A 7,141-nucleotide genomic window follows, 5' to 3' on the forward strand; every position below is an offset into this window, starting at 1 on the left:
ATTTTTGCTTTAACGTCAACCAACACTTCCTTTGACTGGCATGCTAAGAGAAGATCGTCAACATATACAAGTATCAACAAAGATGATGGCCGACTTCCTAAACGCAAGTTGCGATGCATAACTCGAAAAAATGCGTATGAAATGCAAAGCTGATTTTCAACGCAACTCTGCGTTGCAAATAAATGCTTTGCATATAAATGACGTTTAGGAACGTCATCGTAAAACTCATACATAAAACATATGTCAAATAATGACTGTTATTACAAATAACGAAATTTTGAGTTAATATGGACGAGAGAAGAAATTATTCATTAATTTTATTAGCAAATGCTGAAGAATTAGCTTTAGCTTTAGCTAATTCTTCAAATATTAAGTTAATAAAAAAACTAATTGAAAAGAAAAAAAAGAAGCAGCAGTTTTTATTAAGGACTTTGAATTTAACGAGAAGAGAGGTGGTGAAAAATAAAAAATTTTGTGGATCTATTGTATTGATGGAAGACGATATATTTTATTCCCATTTTCGGATGCGAAGAAGCACGTTCAAGGTAAGTACACAATTGAATTTCAAATATGGATAACATAAAACGTGTTCGCTGCAATTTCAGAGGCTGATGACTATGCTAGAACCAATGTGGACCGAATCATCAACAGGTCGTACTGCAGTTTCCATGGAAAAGGCATTGTATTTGACAATTTGGAAGCTTGCCAATAATACATCATTTCGACAAATTAGTGACAGATTTGATGTAGGAATGGGCGCCACTTATAGAGCATTTATTAAAATCCTCAAACTTATATGTCGTCTAAAATCGACAATAATAAAATTTCCAACTACTACTGCAGCTCAAAAAAAGATCGCTGATGGGTTTTCTCAACGTCGCCACAATATATTTCCTTTTGTATTAAGATGCATTGATGGAACGCACATTCCCATATCACAACCAAAAAATGATGCAATAAGTTTCTATAACAGAAAAGGGACGTTTTCCATCATTGCACAGGTAATTACACATGTATACTCATCTCTTGTCAAATTATAATAAGCAATTTGTATAGGCCATTGTTGACAGCGATATGAAATTTCTGAACGTCTTTGTCGGCTGTCCCGGACGATGTCATGACGCATCAGTGTGGCAAAGGAGCCCATTTCGTAGAGCACTAGTAAGCGGTGAATTAAAAATTCCACCAAATCACCACTTCTTAGGCGACGCAGCTTATCCGCTAGAAACGTTTCTCATGGTGCCATATCGGGATAATAGTTTTTTAACATCGCAGCAGAGCAAATTTAACACTATTTTAAGCACTAACCGAGTTTTTGTTGAACAGGCGTTCGGGATATTAAAACAAAAGTTCAGAATTTTAAAATTTATTGGTGTACAGCTCGCTCATATTCCAAAAATTATTGTATTAACGTGCATGATAATACATAACGTGATTATAATCAATGAAGGTCAGCAAAACATTGATTGCATAGAATTGGACGAAGAGGAGGCCCAAACATCTGAAGTTAGTGTTCCATCATTGCAAAGGGATGAAGCCCAACAAAAACGAAATGCCCTGCAGCGTTGTTTTCAAGTTGAATTAAACGACAATTCTAAAATAAAAAACACAATTTGAATAACATGGACATAAATGTATTTTATTTCATAAGATAGGAACTTTCAAAACTATAACATATATATATATTTCTTATAATTATATAATAGTAATTATTTATATTATTTATAAACTGTCCTGGGTTTTCAAATAAAGCCCGTAGTTGCTTTAATTCTTTAAGTTTTTCTTTTTCAACTTCAAGTCTTTCACTTTCTATTTTTATAAGCTTATTTATGGCTTCGTTTTCCTTTTCGGATTCTTTCTCTAAGAATTCGATTACGTCATTTCTCTTTCTTTTAACTGATGTTGTAGGTGTTACATCCATTCCGTCAATTGTTGCTGTGGTGGAAGGACTTTCCAATGAAATTATAGAATACTCGGTCATTTCTAGTGGCACTTCAATACTAGAACGACTCCCAAACACTTCATCGATTTCACTAAAATATTCCCAATTTGATGCTGCTTCGCCAGAAGTACTGCTTCTTTTCTTTATACGCTTATAAGTCCCCATTATGTTGAGAAAACACCTCGTTATTTCATCTCTTGAAAATGGAAACGAGCTCTCAACGTCCCTCATTTCCCTTAAAATCGACTCCCAAATTGTATTTCTCTTTCTTTTTTTGCCGGAAAATTCTGCTTCATGGCGAAGCCTTGTTGTTATTAATAATTTCTTCCGCTCGTGTGTCCACTTTTTTTCTCTATAATATAAGATAAAACGAAATGATAACACAATTTAAATTAGTTACAATAAATAAAAATTATTTACTCTGCCATTGTCTGTTCTGCATACCAAATAAAATTGATGCACGCTTTAAACATCTGATGCGTTTAAAACTGAGTTGCCAACTAATTAGGAACATTAGGCGTTGCCAGAAAATTCAAGTATGACTTTAGGAACTATATGCATTGTAAATACGCATTGCAACCTGCGTTTAGGAAGTCGACCTACCTTTTATGTCTTGCTTATAAAGACAGCGTTCACTCTTACACTGAGTAAACCCAATGTCACGCAATGCTCTATCTAGCTTGGAATTCCATTCCCTGCCACTTTGTTTCAGCCCGTATATAGCCTTGTTTAATCGCAGTACCTTACGCTGATTATCGCCACTACAATAACCATTCGGCTGCCTCACATAAACAACATCTTTCAGCTCGCTATTTAAGTATGCTGTGCATACATCCATTTGGTGCAGGAACATTTTTAATTCTGCAGCCAACGCCAAAACTAACCTTATGGTTTCGAAACGACAAACCGGAGAGAATGTGTCAGCATAATTAACACCGAACTGCTGCGAACAGCCCTTCGCGACCAAACGCGCCTTATAGCGCTCAATGTTGCCGTGCTTGTCTCGTTTAGGGCTATAAGTTAATAAAATACTTTTTATTTTAGTTTTTTTTTAAAGGATTTTATTTTATTATATAATTTCTTTCCGTTTAGTCACTATTACTTAACTACGTGTGGGGAAGACTATGTCTTCTTAGTCCAACCTTTTTGTCAACCGCACTTATGAACTACCATTTAACTACTGAATTGAAACTTGTGTTAAAAATTAGTTATTGGAATTAAAAGTGTGTGAGCAGCGATCATCACATGCAGTGCAACGTGACCGTTCATTCAATGCCGACGCTACGTCAGCACTTTTGGGTCACGCGAATTTTATATCACGATCGCGTTCGAACGTTTTTAAAAAGTTAGTACCGAGTTTAACCCTAAAGAAATTAAACCAGGGGGTTTGGATATTGGAATCAGACTGAACTTTGAATTATATTCATTAAAGTTACTGTAATACCTCACCTACTTGTTTACTTCTAAACAATTCGATAATAAATACAATTATTCTCGGTAATGCTATGCAAATGGAAATATGATATTTTATTGAGTTCATTGAGAGTACGACCACGGTAGAGGAGGAGTAAGGTTACTATCAGCTGATGTTATGTAAACAAAGGCACAGCTGAGAGGTGCCACTGTAGAAACGTCAAGTGTAGTCCGGGGTTGAGTTTCTATTGGAATCCAAGATGGCCGACTTTTAATCAAGATGGCTGACTTTTGACCGGAAAATGGTTGCATTGCGTTATTTTCTTAAAATTTATGGAAAAGTTGTCCCAAAAATATTGGTTATATATAAAAGTTTAATATATTTTCTAAAGAAAATCGTTTTATTTTAATATATATTCTTAAAGATGAGAACAATATGAGCAAATACATGAAAAATTAAGTTTTTAATTTATGCCTCTTTTTAACTTACCACAGTAATAAATGTTCACCACAGAAAAATGTTACGAACAAATAAGCAACCATGCCGAATAGTGGGGTCCAGATTATGCTCATTCACAGCCATATTTACATTTTTGCCATCGTAACGAAGGTTTTTGCAAAACAATTTGTTTGAGTTTATTTCATGGTTAAATGCTTTACGATGGTTTATTTAGTTATTTGAATCTGGAAGAAGTGTGCAAATTTCCCTTGAGACGATAAATAACAGATCGGGTTGGGATTTTATTCCAATAAAAGTACGGAATAACTAAACATGGCCTCGTTAATACTGCTGCGTAATGGGTCAGGTGCTGTTCCAATTTTATGATTTAGGAGGACTTTCCCTACTCCTCTATACCATGGTACGACTTTACAAGTTCACGCTCAATATTCAACTAACTCATATTCATGTTCGTTACTCTGCATCGTTGTGTCTCCCACACTCGTACAACACTAGTGCGGGTCTCTACATCCCTTCCTTTTTTTCGTCTTTCTTTTATCTTTGTTAAGCCTCTGGGTCTGCCGCCGGCGCTCCCGTTGATGAAGTGGCGTCAGTTGAGATTTGTTTTGATGGTTGACCGCACTGCATGGATTGTCCTGAAGTCGTAGGATTACTTTCGTTATCTGAGACTGTTTCGGATGCTGGCAGCCTTTTTATGTTTCCTCTTAACGTTTTTTCCCCAGCTGTTATTATCACCTCATTGCCACTCCTTTCCTTTACTGTGTACTCCGTCGGATTGAAGTTTGGAATAAGTTTGTGCGCGAATACCACGTTCTTTAATAAGACCTTATCCCCTACCTCAATGTCGCTTTCTTTTGCCCTTCGTCTCATGTCCGCCTTCTCTTTCCCTTTCCATTTGTTAATAATGTCATAATCTCGGGCAGCCGAGTCCAACATGTCGTCTGTTAAGTCTTGAATACCTGGGATTTTATCTCGAATGACACGATTAAACATGAGCTCTGAGGGTGAGGATCCAGTTGTACCGTGGGGCGTGACATTGTACATCAATGCGAATTCCTCGATTTCCTTCTTTTAGTCTCGTTTGTTGTTGTGCGCGATTATTCACCTCTTTACTAACGACTTGTTCATATGGTCAACTTCCCCATTCGCCTGCGGCCAATATGGGGAAGTCGTAATTAAAGTGATGTTGTGATTATTGCAGACGCTTTTAAATTCGGAGCTGGTGAATTGTCTGCCATTATCCGCCCTTATTGAGTTAGGTATGCCCAATCTACTAAACCCCTCTTGCATGAAATAATGGCTTCAGACGTGATTTTTTTAGGAATTTTACCTCTTGGTAGCGGGAATAATAATCAATAAGGACAAGTATGTAGTCGTTGTTAAGAGGACCCAATAGATCGGTAGCAACACATTGCCAGGGACCATTTGGGAACACATGTCTTTGCATTGGTGGTGGTTTACTAGGTTGGGACACTAGTAAGCAATTGACACATCTTTTTACGAAATTTTCTGCCTCCCTGTCTATCAACGGCCACCACACCTTTGATCGTAGCCTACGCTTCATCGCTGACTCTCCCGGGTGTCCCTCGTGCGCTAGTCTCAAAATTGTCTCCCTCAGTGTCTTGGGTATTACAATGCGAGATCCTCTAAGCAAAATATCACCAACAGCTGATAGCTCGTACCGAAACGGGTAATAAACGTTTGCCTTATTGGTTGACCATAGATCATTTTTAACGCATGTTATAGTGTCTACTAACTCTTTGTCCTTTGCGCTCTCTGCCGCGATTTCGCTTATTCCCATCGCTGAGGGTGTCGCATTCTCAACAATATGGAAGATTGAGTGGTTGTAGCCGTCATCAAATGAGCTTGTCCGTTGGATTTTAGATAGTCTAGACACCGAGTCGGCTATGTTTTCTTTACCAGCACGGTACACAACTTTGAACTTGTAGGACTGCAACCTGAGAAGCCATCTCTCTATCCTCGCCGGGGGTTTTGACGTGGGCTTAAAAATTGTCTCAAGTGGTTTATGGTCGGTGACTAACTCAAATTGCAGCCCCATTAAGTAGTAGTGGTATCTTTCAACAGCCCAAACTAGTGCAGGGCTCTCCTTCTCGGTCTGAGAGTATTTCTTTTCCGTATCTGATAGGCTTTTGCTCGCAAACGATATGATATGTGGCTCATTCTGATCGTCAAACTGTAAAAGTACCGCCCCTAGCGCTACTGGGCTTGCATCTGCTATTAGACGAGTTCTTTTCTTCGTGTTAAAGAGTGCCAGGTTTGGTACGTTTTAATAGGCCCTCCTTCAATTTGTCAATAGATTCTTGTTGGCTTTTATCCCAGATAAACTTTTGGTTTAATTTGAGTAATTTTCTCAACGGTTCTGTTGTATCAGCGAGGTCCGGGAGGAATTTCCCCACGTATGTCACGAGACCCAAGAAGCTCCTTACCTCTTCCTTCGACTGTGGTGGGCGGAAGTCCCTAATCGTTTCAATCTTATCAGAGTCAGGTGCTATGCCCTCCTCAGATAACAGGTGTCCCAAGAATTTTAGCTTTTGTGCCTTCCAAACGCACTTCTTCTCGTTGATCATTAAATTGTTATCTCTAAACACGTCTACCACTCTTTTTACCGCTTCGTCATGTTTTGGCTCCGTTTTACCAAATATTATGATATCGTCTATATAATTAAACGCATTTTTGCAAGAGCATAACAGTTTTTCTATGACTCGCTGGAAGATCTCTGGGGCTGAATTTATTCCAAACATCAGCCTCTTATACCTATATAAACCCTTATGCGTAATGAAAGTGGTAATATCGCGACTGAATTCATCCAGTTTTAGCTGGTGGTATGCCCACTTCAAGTCGATCCTAGAAAAGTACTTGGCGCCTCTTAGCTTCGTCATGAATATCTCAAACGTTGGTAGCGGATGATTTTCGCTCAGCACTGCTTGGTTTGCTCGCCTCATATCTATACACAACCTCATTTCTCCCCCTTCCTTATACACAATGACTATTGGAGATATCCATGAAGAGGGCCCTGAAACCGGCTCGATAATGTCGAGAACAATCATTTGGTTAATTTTTTTCTCTACCTGCTCTTTCAAGGCTATCGGTATGCGACGCATCGGCTGTTGTACGGGTTTTATGGTAGGGTCGATTGATAATTTGATCTTAACTCCTAGCATTTTTGGGAAAGGTTGTGCAATTTCCACGCTATTTACCCCTAGGCCTACTTTTAAAACTCCCAGCTGCACAGCTGTATCGCGCCCCAATAAGGACTGGCACCCATTCTTTATTACGTAGAAGGTAGCGATTTTCTCCAATTTGTT

General features: G+C 38.4%; 1 long non-coding RNA gene across 1 annotated transcript; it reads right to left on the bottom strand.

Annotated features, from left to right (window-relative positions):
- Window positions 1–1,739: 1,739 nt before the first annotated feature.
- On the bottom strand, window positions 1,740–2,632 carry LOC126758313 (uncharacterized). The gene is made up of 3 exons (XR_007666842.1): window positions 2,546–2,632; window positions 2,363–2,442; window positions 1,740–2,294 (listed from the first exon to the last, which is right to left on the bottom strand). It is a non-coding gene; the product is annotated as an uncharacterized LOC126758313 (long non-coding RNA).
- Between the last annotated feature and the right edge of the window lie 4,509 nt (window positions 2,633–7,141).

Source organism: Bactrocera neohumeralis, chromosome 5, assembly GCF_024586455.1.
Source record: "Bactrocera neohumeralis isolate Rockhampton chromosome 5, APGP_CSIRO_Bneo_wtdbg2-racon-allhic-juicebox.fasta_v2, whole genome shotgun sequence".
NCBI classification, from domain to species: Eukaryota; Metazoa; Arthropoda; class Insecta; order Diptera; family Tephritidae; genus Bactrocera; species Bactrocera neohumeralis.